The following is a 17,859-nucleotide window of genomic DNA, read 5'->3' on the forward strand; positions in this document are numbered from 1 at the left end:
GATGTTTTGTGTCTGACAACCAAGAGGAGTGGTCGACGTTCCTTCCCTTGGCCGAGTTCGCATTAAATAATCACCGCCAAGAATCATCGGGAGAGTCTCCATTCTTTTGTGTTTATGGGCACCATCCTCAATTTTGTACCTTGCGTCAGGGGGTCTCTGGGGGCGTCCCAGAGGAGGACCGATTAGGAGTTCAACTATCATCGGTCTGGAGGAGTGTGAAACAGCGATTGCTGAGCATGAGTGCAAGATACAAACGTGTGGCTGACTCTAGACGCGTGCCAGGTCCGGACCTGTGTGTGGGTGATTGGGTGTGGTTAGCTACTAAAAACATAAAACTCAAAGTTCCATCATTGAAATTGGGTCCAAGATTTATTGGCCCTTTTAAGATTGCTGCCATCATTAACCCGGTCGCTTATCGGTTGGAGCTTCCTGCGGTATACAAGATACACAACGTGTTTCACAGGTCTTTATTGAAAAAGGTGGTAGGCTCTGTGGACACGACGCCGATGCCACCTCCAGTCATGGTGGATGGCGATTTAGAGTGGTGGACTCTCGAGTACTGCGCCGTACTCTTCAGTATTTGGTGCACTGGCGGGGGTATGGTCCGGAGGAGAGGTCTTGGGTACCAGCCTCGGACATACACGCGGATCGACTGGTCAGTTCCTTTCACCGCCGCCATCCGGACAAGCCGGGTCCTATGAGTCTTGAGGGCCCTGGGGTCCCTCGTAGAAGACGGGGTACTGTCATGTCGGACGCTGTTCACACGACAGCGTCCGGCAGGCAGCGGTAGTTCCATCTCCGTCCACTATAGCCTCAGTGGCGCCGGCTTGATTTTACTCAGGTTATCTGGGGTTAATCTAGCTGGAAAACAGGTGGGATGTTTGGTCACGCCCACGGTCTTTAAATAGTCGTGCTGGCCTGTGGGCATCGCCGATTATAGCTTGTGTTTTGTGCCAAGTGGTTCCGGTCTGGAGAGGAGGTGTTGGAGAGAGAAATTCATATCTGGTGTCGTATGATCCGTTGTTACCTTTTCGCCTTCCTATATTTGTGCTTTGTTTTGCCCTGTTCACATTATAGTATTGTCCTGTGTGTATGCGGCGCGGTGTGGTTTGAGTTCTCCCTGTCTGTCATTACTGTGTGGGCTTTGGTGGTTTTACAACTCACTGGGTGGAGGGTGGAGGGTTCAGCTTAGGGCTGAGCAGGAGATAAGGAGAGGCATTTGCACCTTTAGCAAAAACCCTGGGTTGAGGGTCAGACAGGGTTTTCCCTAGTTTGAGGGACTCCGCAGGGGCCCGGGTTTGTCAGCCTCCTTTGACCTAAGCCCCGCATAACACTCGCTTGCCCAGCTGCAAGTGTGCTATCGGAAAGAGTCTTCAGTGCAGCTGGATCAATCCTGACAGAAAAAAGGACCCGTCTTTCAACCCAAAATGTGGATGATCTAACCTTCATTAAAATGAACCATGCATGGGTTTCCAAGGATTTTGTCCCACCTTACCCTGATGACACATAGGGTGACAGAAAAATGGCTTGCTTTGGTCCACCTCTTCCTGGGACTTGACCTATTTCGACTTTTGCATCAGCTGAATGTCCAACATCAACATATGCCACTTTCTAAAACTCCCTAACTGTGCTGCCTCCCCCCCCCATGGCCGGGGTCACCACCTAGCGCACGACAACGTGCGAGTGCCGTTGCCCTGGACAGGTGGGTAGGCCGACTCTTGGGCGCGGGCACTGGCACAGGGTCCCTCATAGTGCAATCAAGTGTCTCTGACGGTGGCGGTGCACACCCACCGTCAGACACACCGCCGTACTATGAGGGGCCCAGTGCCAGTACCGACGCCCACGAGTGGGCCCCCCTTGCTTGGGCAGGGCCCCAGCATTTGCAATCTTTACCTCTCCCTGCTCCTCCGCTGTGTAGTCTGGGCCGTCAAATCCATACTGTGCCTGACACCGTCAGAGCCTGCCTCCTGATGTATAGACATATCTTTTGAATGTGTACGCTATCCATACATGTTATCCGGGGATACGGTACCCTTTCTCACCTTTGTGCAATCACGTGCAAGCCATACTGGGCCTAACACCGTCTGAGCCTGCCTCCTGATGTATAGACATATCTTTTGAATGTGTACGCTATCCATACATGTTATCCGGGGATACGGTACCCTTTCTCACCTTTGTGCAATCACGTGCAAGCCATACTGGGCCTAACACCGTCTGAGCCTGCCTCCTGATGTATAGACCTATCTTTTGAATGTGTACGCTATCCATACATGTTATCCGGGGATACGGTACCCTTTCTCACCTTTGTGCAATCACGTGCAAGCCATACTGGGCCTAACACCGTCTGAGCCTGCCTCCTGATGTATAGACATATCTTTTGAATGTGTACGCTATCCATACATGTTATCCGGGGATACGGTACCCTTTCTCACCTTTGTGCAATCACTTGCAAGCCATACTGGGCCTAACACCGTCTGAGCCTGCCTCCTGATGTATAGACATATCTTTTGAATGTGTACGCTATCCATACATGTTATCCGGGGATACGGTACCCTTTCTCACCTTTGTGCAATCACTTGCAAGCCATACTGGGCCTAACACCGTCTGAGCCTGCCTCCTGATGTATAGACATATCTTTTGAATGTCTACGCTATCCATACATGTTATCCGGGGATACGGTACCCTTTCTCACCTTTGTGCAATCACGTGTAATCCATACTGGGCGTGAGAACGGCTGGCGAGCTGTTAAGCAAGCTACAGCACCTGTGGTTTGCACACATAAGTTTTTCATTTTTTCAGGAATGACGGTTAGGCCTAATTCCGGAACTGCGGTTGACCTGCACTTACTGGGAAATCATCGCTCGCGAGTAATAATTGTAATCAGTGATCCCCATCACTAACGTTGTTCAGCGGGTTATCTGCACCTGTAAGCGACAAACGCTGGCCTTTTCAGTGTAGCGCACATGCAGCCACGGACATGTAAGGGCATGACACACCAGTTATTGGCCAATCTCATGTGCCAGAGCCTCACGTGTCCCTCTAGTAAGCCGGACTCGGACCGCGGGGCATGACGGAGTCTCGTTCGTTAACGGAATTAAGCTTGCAATGTGTGCATCTGTTCTGTAGCTGGCATGGTTGAGGTTGCCCGTTGTGATAAAACAAACCGGGATCGCCTTTGCTGGGGTCAAAGGTCATGTGCGTTCAGCATGAAACTCAGGCGCAGAGCTGGGATTCGGGTATAACTGACACTGGGTCAGGTTTATTAATGGTGAAAGCAATGCATAAAAAAATAAAACATAAAACAAATCCTTGCCTGTCCGGCACTAACTAAACAAAGTACAACCTAACTACCAACTGGCGGGCTTCTCCCGTCCAGCCAAACCACAGTTGCAGTGGGCACTGCTCTCACTCACGTGTGTCTCTCACACAGACAGGCTCTCTGTGTTCCCAGGCTGAGACACTCCCACAACCACCTGGCATCCTTTTATATCCACCTCCCATTATTCATTAGCAAGCAGGTGCGATACTGACCAGACTAGGCCACATAGGAAAGGAATCTGGGCGAGATATACCTGCCCTCATCCACTATTCCCACATGATTCTCACATATCCCCCCCCCCTCTGCTCAGACCTCTCCGGTCGAGCAATGACACCCGCCAAACAGTGCACTCGGGACAGGGCATCTCCATTTCCCATCTGTACCCCTGGGCGGTGCTCCACCATAAAAGTGTAGGCCTGCAGGGCAAGGAACCACCGGGTCACCCGGCTATTCCGTTCCTTGTTCAAGTGCATCCACTTGAGAGGGGCATGGTCCGTGATCAGCCTGAACTTTTGGCCCACCAGGTAATATTTGAGGGCCTCTAGAGCCCACTTAATGGCGAAGCACTCTTTTTCTACGACTGCATACCTTTGCTCGTGTTTATTCAGCTTCCTGCTGAGATAGAGGACTGGGTGTTCCACTCCGTCCCTCACTTGTGAGAGTACTGCCCCGATACCGGTATCAGAGGCATCCGTTTGTACCACAAACGCGCTGCGGAAGTCCGGAGTCACCAGTACGGGCTGAGAGCAAAGTGCCCATTTTAGGCTATGGAAGGCTTCTTCAGCCGCTAAACTCCATTTAATCATGACGGAGTCTTTCCCTTTTGTAAGATCTGTCAGGGGGGTAGCGATGGCTGCAAAATTGGGTATGAACCGGCGATAATAGCCGGCGATCCCCAGGAAGTCTTGCACCTGCTTCTTGTTGACAGGTTGTGGCCAGTCCTGAACCGCCTGAATCTTATCAACCTGGGGTTTAACAACACCCCTCCCAATTACATACCCCAAATACCGGGCTTCTTCTAGCCCGATGTGACATTTCTTGGGGTTCGCGGTTAGACCTGCCTCCCACAGGTCGTCAATCACAGCTTGTACTTTCTGGAGATGAGTCTCCCAGTCCAAGCTGTAAATGACAATGTCGTCCAAATAGGCCGAAGCGTACTGCCTATGTGGCCTCAGGACTCGATCCATCAGTCTCTGGAAGGTCGCCGGTGCTCCGTGCAGTCCAAACGGCATATACACATACTGAAATAGACCTTCTGGGGTAGCAAATGCCGTCTTTTCTCTGGCAGCCTCCACCAGAGGGATCTGCCAATACCCCTTTGTTAGGTCTAGGGTCGTAATATACCGGGCTTTTCCTAACCGATCTATTAACTCGTCGACCCGGGGCATAGGGTAGGCATCAAATTTTGAGACCGCATTCAGTTTCCTGAAGTCATTGCAGAACCGGATGGTGCCGTCCGGTTTAGGAATTAGCACAATCGGGCTGGACCAAGCACTGTGCGATTCCTCAATGACACCTAACTCTAACATTGCCTTCACTTCTCGGGAAACGGCTTCACGGCGCGCTTCCGGGATTCGGTAGGGCTTTACGTGAACTGTGACACCAGGTTCTGTTACGATGTCATGTTTCATTAGCGTAGTCTGCCCGGGTTTTTCTGAGAAAAACTTTTGGTTGTGAAGTAGAAACTGCCTGACCTCAGTCTTTTGCCGCTCCGAGAGAGTCTCTGCAACCCGTACCTCCGGTACGGTATGCGAGCAGACGGGACGGGCCAGCTCCGCTGACAAGGCAGACCGATCTTTCCAGGGTTTTATCAGATTTACATGATAAATCTGTTCAGGTTTCCGCTTACCTGCCTGGTATACTTTGTAGTTTACTTCACCAACTCTTTCCTTAATCTCAAAGGGGCCCTGCCACTTTGCCAGGAACTTACTGTCCACCGTGGGGACCAGGATCAACACCCTATCTCCGGGTGCAAACGTACGGATCTTGGCGCCCCTATCATAGATTCTTTTTTGGGCTCCTTGAGCCTGCATCATGTGTTCTTTGACTATAGGCATAACAGCCGCAATACGGTCCTGCATTTGTGTGACGTGATCTATCACCGTTTTAAACGGAGTGACCTGACCCTCCCAGGTTTCTTTTGCAACGTCTAACAGTCCGCGAGGACGTCGGGCGTACAATAACTCGAAAGGCGAGAATCCCGTGGAAGACTGGGGTACTTCCCTGATGGCAAAAAGCAAATACGGAAGTAAATAGTCCCAGTTCTTCCCATCCTTGTCTATCACCTTTAACGGCATCTGCTTCAGAGTTTTATTGAACCGTTCGACCAACCCGTCTGTTTGAGGATGATACACGGATGTGCGTAACGGTTCGATTTGTAACAATCGGCAGAGCTCCTTCATTACCCTGGACATAAAGGGGGTCCCCTGGTCGGTGAGTATCTGTTTTGGTATACCGACCCGACTAAACACATGCACCAGTTCCTTGGCAATCGTCTTGGTGGCCATGTTACGCAAAGGGATGGCCTCCGGGTAACGAGTGGCATAATTCAAGATGACCAGGATATGTTGGTGTCCACGTGCAGACCGTGGAAGGGGTCCAACTAAATCCATCCCAATCCTCTCAAACGGGACCTCAATAATAGGTAGGGGTACCAAAGGGCTACAGAACCGGGGCTTAGGTGCAGAGGCTTGGCAGTCAGGACAAGACTCACAATATACACGAATATCGTGATGCATGCCTGGCCAAACAAAACAGTGTAATATCCTTTCGGTGGTTTTCTGGACTCCCAGGTGACCTCCCATCACATGTCCGTGGGCCAGGTCCAGCACCTGCCGCCGGTAGGGTTTTGGCACGACTAATAGTTGCACCGTACCTTCCCCCTTTTTCTCTATCTGATAGAGTAAATCATTCTCCAGAACCATGTAAGGATATGCCAGCCTAGAGCCAGGTTCTACGGGTACCCCGTTTATCACTTTTACATTTGTCCTAGCCTGAGAAAGGGTAGGATCCTTTATTTGCTCGCTTTGGAAGTCATCTTTCTGAACTTCTAAATCCGGCAAACGGGGAGGTGGACGGCTGTCGGCCTCCTCCTCTTCCCCGGTCTCCTCCGTATCACCCGCCATGACTGAAAATGGGAACTGCAGGTCATTTCCCGCAGACTCTTCCCCGAGTCTTCCAGGGAGACCTCCTCCAGGGGTTCGGGACCCCCACGCGCCCTGGGAGAAGAATCATGTACACGATTACCCAAGGGCATCAACTGATTCTCCCACAATTGCCAGAAGTGGGGAAAATCCTGGCCCAGGATAACATCATGCAATAACGCCGGGACGAGTCCCACTTTATGTTGCACAGACCCATAGGAAGTAGTAATGCATATGACCGTGGTGAGGTACGAACAGGTGTCTCCATGCACACACGTTACAGAAAATTTGTCTGATGGTCCAGTCGGGGCTGACACCAGACTGGCCTTCACCAGAGTCACCACACTTCCCGAGTCTAACAATGCCACCACATTTTTGCCATCAACAGTTAAATCACACAAGTGTTTTTCCGCATCCTTTTGACCGGCATTCACACTCACTACCCGTGCAACCATAGACACGCGGTTTTTAGAGTCTGTGACGTCGCATTGCATGGGTTCAGTAGTGACCGGACAGTTCGCAGCAATATGTCCCATCTCTTGGCAGCGGAAACACCTAACGGGCCCCTTGCTTAGACCATAGTTCGCTACTCTCGGCCTCGCAGTGCGGGCAGTCCCATTTTCCTCCCCCACTGTCTTAGGGATTTTTCCATCTCCCCTACTCCCTGGAACAGTCTTACCGGTTCCACGTGGAGATGATGAAGAACGAGGTGGGGTAACGTCGTCTCGGAGTCCTTCCGCCACGGAGTAACGTTCAACCAGATCCACCAGTTGATCTGCCGTCGTAGGATTTCCATGGCTTACCCACTTCCTCAGGGCTGGCGGTAGAGCTCTCAGGTACTTGTCCATGATGACTCTCTGGATTATCTCTGGCGCTGTCAGCACCTCGGGTTGTAGCCACTTCTTCGTCACGTGGATCAGGTCGAACATCTGTGACCGCGGTGGTTTATCCGGCTGATAAGTCCATTGATGCACTCTCTGTGCACGGACAGCGGTCGTCACTCCCAGCCGGGCCAAGATCTCGGCTTTCAGTTTGTCAAAGTCCTGCGCAGCTTCAGGCTCTAAGTCATAATAAGCCTTTTGGGCCTCACCGGAAAGAAACGGGGCAATCAGGCCGGCCCATTGTGCCTTCGGCCATTTTTCTCGTACCGCCGTCCGTTCAAACGTGGTCAGGTATGCCTCGACGTCATCTTCGGTCGTCATATTCTGCCAGTACCGACTCACGTGAATCACTCTCGACTCGGCTTCCAGGTTAACCTCATGTAGGCTTGCCAGGCGCTGTGCCACCTGCTGGAGAAGCGAACGATCGGTAGCTGTCATGTCCACCAACTCCTTCAGCTGGGCCATCATCACCCGATTAGCTTCTTGCTGGACGGCGGTGGACTGTACCAGCGCTTTCACCACGTCCTCCATGCTCATGCTTGCAACGTGATGCCCGCATTCTCCACCACAATGTGATAAAACACTCCGGGATCGCCTTTGCTGGGGTCAAAGGTCACGTGCGTTCAGCATGAAACTCAGGCGCAGAGCTGGGATTCGGGTATAACTGACACTGGGTCAGGTTTATTAATGGTGAAAGCAATGCATAAAAAAATAAAACATAAAACAAATCCTTGCCTGTCCGGCACTAACTAAACAAAGTACAACCTAACTACCAACTGGCGGGCTTCTCCCATCCAGCCAAACCACAGTTGCAGTGGGCACTGCTCTCACTCACGTGTGTCTCTCACACAGACAGGCTCTCTGTGTTCCCAGGCTGAGACACTCCCACAACCACCTGGCATCCTTTTATATCCACCTCCCATTATTCATTAGCAAGCAGGTGCGATACTGACCAGACTAGGCCACATAGGAAAGGAATCTGGGTGAGATATACCTGCCCTCATCCACTATTCCCACATGATTCTCACACCGTGTTGAGTCAAATTATGCCGTAGGCTCCACTCCTGGTGGTGCCCTTCTGGACATTCCTTTAAGGTTCAGCTTTGCAACCATACTGCCCACGTAAAACAAACACTTTGCCTTCATGAACGCTGTTTGGAGGGTCATGACTCGTGGGAATAACGCCGCCCAATCAGTTAACCTGCTAGAGAGATCCTTCGTTGCTCCCAAGCATGACATCACACTCCCTAGGAGGAAGGTAATGCCACTGTGGCGACCGTACTCCTGGGGGCGACACAAGTGCACTGATGCCCAGCCACTGCTCGATGAATCTGCTGGTACATTGACCCAGACCACTACATTCCCCTCGCACGCTACCCGGCCTGAATCTGACCCTGATGAAACTCAGGTTACCCTTCCCATATACAGTTCCATCTTACACGGTGACAAAGAGGAAGCTGCAGATGAAAGTGCAGGTTCGGCCCACCCGCCATCAGACACACCACCGTACTATCAGGGGCCCTGTGCTAGTGCCGTCGCCAACGAGTGGGCCTCCCCTGCTTGCTCAGGATCACAGCACTTGCAAGGTTGAAATACTGTGCAGTGAGATGGAAGATGGGGACGACGAGGAGTCCAGACTAGTACAGGGATTCCCTAGCGAGGAGACTTATTTGATTGTTTTCAATGTTGGGACAGCAATTTTTGGGGAGCACTATACTCTGGAGAATGATAGATGGGGCCCACCATACACTGGAACATTCCAAAGGTGGACATCAGACACTGGAGCAGCATTTACAGGGCCCATTATACACTAGAGCATTAGAAATGGGGCCCATTATCTTTGGAGCATTATTTGGGCCCATAAGACAGTGGAGCTTCATCCATGGGGACCAACATATACTGTAGCATTATGTGGAGCGCATCATATACTGTTTCAAACATTATATGGGACCAATGATTCTGTATGGAGAAATAGATGGGCCTCGTCATGAGATGTAAAAAGTGAAGTATTTTTCATTGTACTATACCGCTATTTCTCTGCCGTATCGGAGCATGATGAGTTGTGGTATGTGTTAAAGGGGCGCTCTTTCGCCCAGGGCACATGAAAACCTGGAGCCAGCCCTACCCCCCCATAACTTTAGCCAAATAACCCCCATTTTTCAGTGCGTAACTTGTATTATGAAATTAATTAAGGTTGACAAGCTTAAGTAAGAAGAATTGATGCTTTTGGCATTCAAATGGGCACTGTAGGTGTGTTTCCTGTCCTCCTCTCACTGCCGACTTTTATTCCCCATTGACTTACATTGGGTTTCGTGTTTCGGGACGACCCCGACTTTTCCCTATAATCGGCCGATCTTGCTCGACCCGACTTTTGGAAAAGTCGGGTTTCACGAAACGAAACTCGACCATAAAAAAACAAAAGTCGCTCAACTCTAGTCAGCACAACTCAGTACGCATCAGATGATGACGAGACTCAGGTGCCACTTTCTGGTGCGTACGGTGCTGGTGAGACAACCCAGGAGAAGCAGGTGTTTGAAGAGGGGAGTGTAGATGATGAGGTCCTTGACCCATCATGGCGTGATGAACAGGAAGGTGGTGGGAGCAGCTCTGAGGAAGAGATTCCCCGAACGGCCAAAACAGTAGGGAGAGGGAGGGGGCAGACTTGGTGGCCTGTAGCCTCCACTTCGGCACCCGTTAGGAGCATTCCTCTTCCAATAGCCAAAACGGGCGCTCCCAAGACTTGCAGTGTGTGGTCCTTTTTTGACACAGTTGCAGATGACATTTGCTTTGTCAAATGCAAGCTGTGTCATCAGAAAGTCAAAAGAGGGAAAAATGTCAGCAACCTCAATACCACAAATATGTGGAAACATGTGCGGACCAAGCATGAGGTGGAGTTACACAGACACACTGAAGATGTAGACCAACGTACAGCACCACCTACCACCTCTTCAGCTCGTGTTGGGGCCTCTTCCTCCAGCTCACACACAGCTGGTTTGGCTTCCTCACAGGATCGCCAAGGAAGAACCTCTGGCACTGTTGTCTGGAGACCCAGTGACATTCCACCCACAGCACCACGTTCCCAGTCATCCTCACACTCCCAGGCCACTCTACAGCCATCGGTAGCACAGGCATGGGATAAAAAGCGGCCATACTCGGCAAACCATCCCTGAGCACAGGCTCTGAATGCTGGCATTGCCAAACTACTGGCACTTGAAATGCTCTCATTCAGGCTGGTGGAGAGTGACACCTTCCGGAACTTCATGGCATTAGCAGTCCCACAATACACCGTGCCGAGCTGCCTTTATTTCAGCAGACAAGCTGTCCCTGCCCTGCAAAAACATGTGGAGGGAAAAATAAAACATGCGCTACTAAACGCCATCAGTAGCAAGGTCCACCTGACCACCGATGTGTGGACCAGTAACCATGGACAGGGACGATACCTTTCCCTCATTGCCCATTGGGTCAATGTTGTGGAGCTGGGTACAGATCTGGAGAGTAGCGCTGTACATGTTCTGCCAACTCCATGGATTGCAGGAATCCAGTCTCTACACATTGACTCCTCCTCCTACTCAAGTTCCTCAGAAACAGCGCCTCAGGAACCTGTTACGACCGATATGAGCACAGCCGTGGCCAAACGTCAACAGGCCATACTCAAGTTAATTTCTTTGGGGAATCGAAGCCACACAGCGCAGGAGCTCTGGAATGCCATCAAGCAGGACGTGTGGTTTGTGCCAGCAAATCTCCAGCCGGGCTTGGTAGTGTGTGACAATGGCCGAAATCTGGTGGCAGCTCTGGACCTAGGCAACCTCACTCACATCCCATGTCTGGCACTAGTAGTGGGAATGTGGACAGAGCAGGAGACATTGCCGGACACACATCAGGGGATCAACTGACGTGACTGAGCCCCAGTAACACAGGAACAAGTGTGGATTGTGCAGGCGCCACTTCAGAGCAGTTACTGGCGGGAATGGAGGCAAGGGGAAATACTAGAGACAGTGGAGCCAGAGGCCATAGTGGAGCACGGTTACAATCAGTAGTAGTCTACAAACTACATAAAACTTGCTGCAAGTTGGCCTCCGCCTGCTGCATGATTGATCCTGGGCTTCAACACAGCCAGTTGTCACTTGGAAGTGCTGTCCGCACAGAGAAAAACACTAGCTCCTGTGTTAGTGGGGTTCAGTAACGTCTGCTGTTCCCCTGCTATGTGGACGGCAATGTCTCCTGCTGCCTCCACATGCAAAAAACATCAGGCCTCTGCCTGCTCCATGCTTGATCCTGGGCTCCAACAACGCCAGTTGGTGTTCAGAAGTGCCGTCTTCACAGAGTAAAACACACTAGCTCCTGTGTTAGTGGGGTTCAGTAACGTCAGCTGTTCCCCTGCTGTGTGGACGGCAATGTCTCCTGCTGCCTCCACATGCAAAAAACATCAGGCCTCAGCCTGCTCCATGCTTGATCCTGGGCTCCAACAACGCCAGTTGGTGCTCAGAAGTGCCGTCTTCACAGAGTAAAACACACTAGCTCCTATGTTAGTGGGGTTCAGTAACGTCAGTTGTTCCCCTGCTGTGTGGACTGCAATGTCTCCTGCTGCCTCCACATGCAAAAAACATAAGGCCTCAGCCTGCTCCATGCTTGATCCCGGGCTCCAACAACGCCAGTTGGTGTTCAGAAGTGCCGTCTTCACAGAGATAAACACAATAGCTCCTGTGTCAGTGGGGTTCAGTAATGCCAGCTGCTCCCCTGCTGTGTGGATGGCAAAGTCTCCTGCTGCCTACACAGTCACACTACTACTGATTTTTAACCGTGCTCCACTTAGGCTTCTGGCTGCACTGTCTCTAGTATTTCCCCTGGCCTCCAACCCCGCCAGTTGCTGCTCTGAAGTGGCGTCTGCACAATCCACACTTGTTCCTGTGTTACTGGGGCTCAGTCACGTCAATTGATCCCCTGATGTGTGTCCGGCAATGTCTCCTGCTCTGTCCACATTCCCATTACTAGTAGTGGGAATGTGGACAGAGCAGGAGACCTTGACGGACACACATCAGGGGATCAACTGACGTGACTGAGCCCCTGTAACCCAGGAACAAGTGTGGATTGTGCAGATGCCACTTCAGAGCAGTAACTGGCGGGGTTGGAGGCCAGGGGAAATACTAGAGACAGAAGAGCCAGAGGCTTAAGTGGAGCACGGTTACAATCAGTAGTAGTTTACAACCGGTATAAAACTTGCTTCAAGTAGGCCTCAGCCTGCTCCATGTTTGATCCTGGGCTTCAACACAGCTAGTTGTTGCTCGGAAGTGTCGTCTGCACAGACAAAAACACATGCTCCAGTGTTTGTGGGGTTCAGTAACGCCAGCTGCTCCCCTGCTGTGTGGACGACAAAGTCTCCTGCTGCCTCCAAAATCACACTACATCTTATTTACTACTCGCTCCAAGTAGGCCTCAGCCTCCTGCATGATTGACCCTGGGCTCCAACATCGCCAGTTGCTGCTCAGATGGTGTCTTTGGCACGGGTACTCCCTCCTGCCCAGCCTGGTTCCAGCACGCCTGCTGTTTCCGGGTAGTGTCAACGTCACTTTGCCACCAATACGTTGTCCTGTCGTGTTGCGGTCGGGTTAGCCGAGTCTATGGTGCCTGCAGTTTCGGTGCTTCCTATGTGGGCTGCGGATTCTGGTAATAAAGGCTGGTTCCATAGTGCCAATAGGACAAGCACCCCCTGTTGGACTGTGGGTTTCGGTAACTGCGTCCTGCTCGCGGCCTTGCAACTTTGTTTATTATGGGTACCTTGTGCTACCCATCCGGGTTCCAGCACCGTCAGCTGGTTCTCGGCAGTGCCTTTGGCCTAGGTGCCTCCTTCTCGGTAGCCGAGTTCCAGCACCGTCAGCTGGTCCTTGGTAATGCTTTGTAGCACAGGTACCTCCTGCTTATTAACCATGTTCCAGCACCTTCAGCTGGTCCACGGTTGTGCCATTGGCTCTTGTCCCTTCAGCTGCCACTCTGGGTTCCAGCACCGTCAGCTGGTTCTCGTCAGTGCCTTTGGACTAGGTGCCTCCTTCTCGGTATCCGAGTTCCAGCACCGTCAGCTGGTCCTTGGTAGTGCTTTGTAGCACAGGTACCTCCTGCTTATTAATCGTATTCCAGCACCGTCAGCTGGTCCACGGTTGTGCCATTGGCTCTTGTTCCTTCAGCTGCCACTCTGGGTTCCAGCACCGTCAGCTGGTTCTCGCTAGTTCCATTGACTCTTGCAGCTTCTGCTACCCATCCGGGTTCCAGCACCGTCAGCTGGTTCTCAGCAGTGTCTTTGGCACGGGTGTTGTGAGTTCATTTTCCCCTTCGTCACTGAGGTCTGGTGAACTCCCTATTCTGGTAAAGGAAGGTAATGAGCCTGATTATCAGGCACCTGAGCCTAATGATGATGACTGGCTGAGTGGAGTCACGGACTGGATATAAGGCTGCCGACACCCTTCTGCCCTGCAGGTGATTTCTCTGTGGACTTCTAAGAGACCAGTCTGATTCCTGCTCCTCTAAAGCTAAGTTTTCTGCTTTGCCTTTTAGCATTTGTGTTTTGTTTGCCTTGCTTTTCTGGATTCTGCCTTTCCCTGCTGGGGTGAGCTGAATCTCCTTTTGCCTGTTGCTCTGTCTTCAGAATATTCCTGAGTACTGACATAGTCTTTTTGAAGCCTAGCGTCTTCAGGGCCTTTTTCACTGTCAGTTTGTTGGCTCTTATTTTCATAGGGTTTTTCACGGATTGCAGACAGCAGCCTTCCTGTCCTTTCCTATCTAGTTAGCTTGGGCCCCATCTTTGCTCAGTCTATCTTTCTGTCTGTGTTAGTGTTCTTTCTTCTTGCTTCACCGTCATTATATGTTGGGGGCTGCCTTTTGCTTTGGGGTCTGCTCTGGGGCAGTTTAGATTTCCCTTTCTGTCTTTAGGCTATATAGTCCTCTGGCTGTGATCAAGGGGTCTAGGGCATCGTAGGAACCCCCCACGGCTACTGCTAGTTGTGTTGATAGGTTTAGGGGTCTGCAATCCGATAGCTACCAACTTCTCTGGTTTTCTGGACTTAGCTTGCATTTCTGTTTTTGCCTCCTATGGTGACTCATTCATAAAATAATCACCCGCCATACCGCAGATCCTAGGGTACTCAATAGCAGGAAAGAATTGTGTTTTAAAAAAAAAAAAAGAGTGTGTATATTCTTTCCTCTATACCTCTGAGGCCGTAGGGGGAATTTTTTTTTTTTCTCTCAATGGAGATAAAGCAATTGTCTGATCGTGTGGAGCAGCTCGCTGCGGAACTGCGGGGAATTTCCGCCTACCTTGCTCGTTCGCATGCTGTTGAACCAAAGATCCCTACACCTGATGTATTTTTTGGGGATCGATCTAAATTTTTGAGTTTCAAAAATAATTGTAAATTATTTTTTGCCTTGAAGCCTAACTCGTCAGGGAGCTCCGCGCAGCAGGTTAAAATTGTCATCTCTTTGCTGCGTGGCGATCCCCAGGATTGGGCGTTTTCTTTGAAACCAGATGATCCTATTCTGACTAATGTGAACGCATTCTTTCAAGCCTTGGGGTTGTTGTAAGACGAACCTAATGCTATTGATCAGGTTGAAAAGACCCTGTTGGCATTGAACCAGGGTCGAGATTCTGCAGAGTTGTACTGTCAAAAGTTCCGAAAGTGGGCGGTCCTTACTACCTGGAATGATAATGCCTTCGCTGCTCTCTTTCGGAAGGGTTTGTCAGAAGCCGTAAAAGATACTATGGTGGGATTTCCTGTTCCCTCTGGTCTGGACGATTCTATGTCATTAGCCATTCAGGTTGATCGGCGTTTACGTGAACGCAGGATTGCACGAGAGGTGTTGCCACCGGTTGAACAGACGTCTGAACCTATGCAATGTGATAGAGTTTTGTCCAGGGAGCAACGTCAGGAGCTCAGAAGGCGTAATAAGCTGTGTTTTTTCTGTGGAGATGCCTCGCATATTATTTCTGTTTGTCCTAAACGAGAGAAACGCTTTGCACACACGTTTTCTGTTGGTGGTGTTCAACCTAAGTTTCTTCTGGCAATTACTCTGATCTGCTCCCTGTCCACATTTTCCGCCAAGGCTTTTGTGGATTCAGGAGCAGCGCTAAACCTAATGGACTTGGATTTTGCTAAACGTTGTGGATTTCCGATGACACCTCTGCAGACGCCTATCCCTTTGAGGGGGATTGATGCTACTCCTTTGGCGAAAAATAATCCTCAGTTTTGGACCCAGGTGGTCATGCGGGTCGTCCCAGACCATCAAGAAAATTGCAGATTTTTGGTGTTGCATGGTCTGCATGATGCTGTTGTTCTGGGGTTTCCCTGGTTGCAAATTCATAATCCAGTTTTGGATTGGAAATCTGTGTCTGTGGTGAGTTGGGGTTGTCGGTGTGCCTTTAGTGAGGCTCCGGTTTTTTCCACCTCTCCTCAGTCGCATGATGTTCCTGACTATTTGGCGGACTTTTATGATGTATTTAGCGAGAATGAGTCTGCATCTTTGCCTCCTCATAGGAGTTATGACTGTGCTATTGAACTGAGCCCGGGGTGTAAATTTCCCAAGGGTCGGCTCTTCAATTTATCTGTACCCGAGCACGAGGCTATGTGATCCTATATTAAGGAGGCGTTGGAGAAGGGTCATATTAGACCATCCTCTTCACCCTTGGGTGCCGGTTTTTTTTTGTGGCCAAAAAGGATGGTTCTTTAAGGCCTTGTATTGATTATCGTGCCCTCAACAAAATTACTGTTAAATATCAGTATCCGTTACCCCTGATTTCGGATCTATTCTCTAGAGTTAGAGGTGTTTGCTGGTTTACCTAGCTTGACCTCAGGGGGGCATATAATCTTATCCGCATTAAGCATGGGGATGAATGGAAGACGGCGTTTAATACTCCGGAGGGACATTTTGAGTACCTGGTGATGCCTTTTGGGCTCACTAATGCCCCTTCTGTCTTCCAGTGCTTCATGAACGATATTTTCCGAGACTTTGTCGATAAATTTTTGATTATCTATCTGGATGATATTTTGATCTTCTCCAAGGATTGGGATTCTCATGTGGAACATATTTGGACTGTGTTCAAGATCTTGAGGGAGAATTCCCTGTATGTCAAAGGATCGAAATGCCTTTTTGGAGTACAGAGGATTTCATTTTTGGGATTTATTTTGTCTCTGTCAACTATTGAAATGGACCCGGCCAAGGTACAGGCCATTTTTGATTGGGTTCAGCCCACTTCTTTGAAGGCCCTCCAGAAGTTTTTGGGTTTTGCTAATTTTTATTGGAAATTTATAGCAAAATTTTCTAGTATTGCCAAGCCATTGACTGATCTGACTAAGAAGGGTGCTGATGTGTTGAATTGGTCTCCGGAGGCTGTTGCTTCCTTTCAGGAGCTGAAGCGAAGATTTACCTCCGCCCCGGTTTTGCGGCAACCTGATGTCTCACTCCCGTTCCAGGTAGAGGTGGATGCTTCTGAGATTGGTGCAGGAGCTGTTTTGTCCCAAAAGGATCCTGTAACATCTAAAATGAATCCCTGTGCTTTCTTTTCCCGAAAGTTCTCTCCATCTGAACGTAACTATGATGTGGGGAATCGGGAACTGTTGGCCATGAAATGGGCATTTGAGGAGTGGAGACATTGGTTGGAGGGAGCTAAACATTAAGTTGTGGTCCTCACTGACCACAAGAATTTGATTTACCTAGAGTCGGCTAAACGCTTGAACCCTAGACAGGCTAGGTGGGCCTTGTTTTTTACATGTTTTGATTTTGTGGTCTCTTTTCTTCCTGGAACTAAGAATGTCAAGGCAGACGCCCTCTCTAGGAGCTTCTTTGCTGATTCTCCTGTGGTGACCAAGCCTGCTACCATCTTAGGCGAGGGGGTAGTTCTTTCTGCCATCTCGCCTGATTTGAGACTTGCTCTGCAAGAGTTCCAGGAGGACAAACCTGAGCGTTGTCCCAGTGGAAAGTTGTATGTTTCTGACCAGTGGAAGAAGAGAGTGATGTCTGAAGTTCATTGCTCTGCATTGGCTGGTCATCCAGGTATTTTTGGTACTAGAGATCTGGTGAGTCGCTCTTTTTGGTGGCCCACCTTGTCTCATGATGTCAGGAATTTTGTGCAGTCCTGTGGGACTTGCTCCCGGTCTAAATCTTGTTCTCACTCTAGTGGGTTGTTGATGCCTTTGCCGGTCCCCAGGAGGCCACGGACCCATATTTCAATGGATTTCATCTCTGATATGCCGGTCTCTCAAAGAATGACTGTTATTTGGGTGATTTGTGATAGGTTCTCTAAGATGGTTCATCTTGTACCACTCCCTAAGTTGCCGTCTTCCTCTGAGTTGGTGCCCCTGTTTTTGCAACAGGTGGTTCGCTTGCACGGGATTCCTGAGAACATTGTGTCTGACAGAGGAGTTCAGTTTGTGTCTAGATTTTGGAGGACTTTCTGTTCCCAGCTGGGAATTCAGTTGTCCTTCTCCTCTGCTTTTCACCCTCAAACCAATGGGCAGACAGAGAGAACAAACCA

The 17,859-nt window shown here is 50.2% G+C and overlaps 1 protein-coding gene across 1 annotated transcript in view; it reads left to right on the forward strand.

The window, feature by feature from the left end:
• Window positions 1–830: 830 nt before the first annotated feature.
• LOC141052769 (microtubule-associated serine/threonine-protein kinase 3-like) overlaps window positions 831–17,859 on the forward strand; it is a 110,902-nt gene continuing 93,873 nt past the window's right edge. Inside the window, exon 1 of the mRNA XM_073550073.1 lies at window positions 831–1,005. The gene's annotated coding sequence lies outside the window, so the exon portion shown is untranslated. The remainder of the gene's footprint in view (window positions 1,006–17,859) is intronic.

Source organism: Dendrobates tinctorius, unplaced genomic scaffold (genome assembly GCF_039654945.1).
Source record: "Dendrobates tinctorius isolate UK_male_01 unplaced genomic scaffold, ASM3965494v1 ptg000162l, whole genome shotgun sequence".
NCBI lineage: Eukaryota > Metazoa > Chordata > Amphibia > Anura > Dendrobatidae > Dendrobates > Dendrobates tinctorius.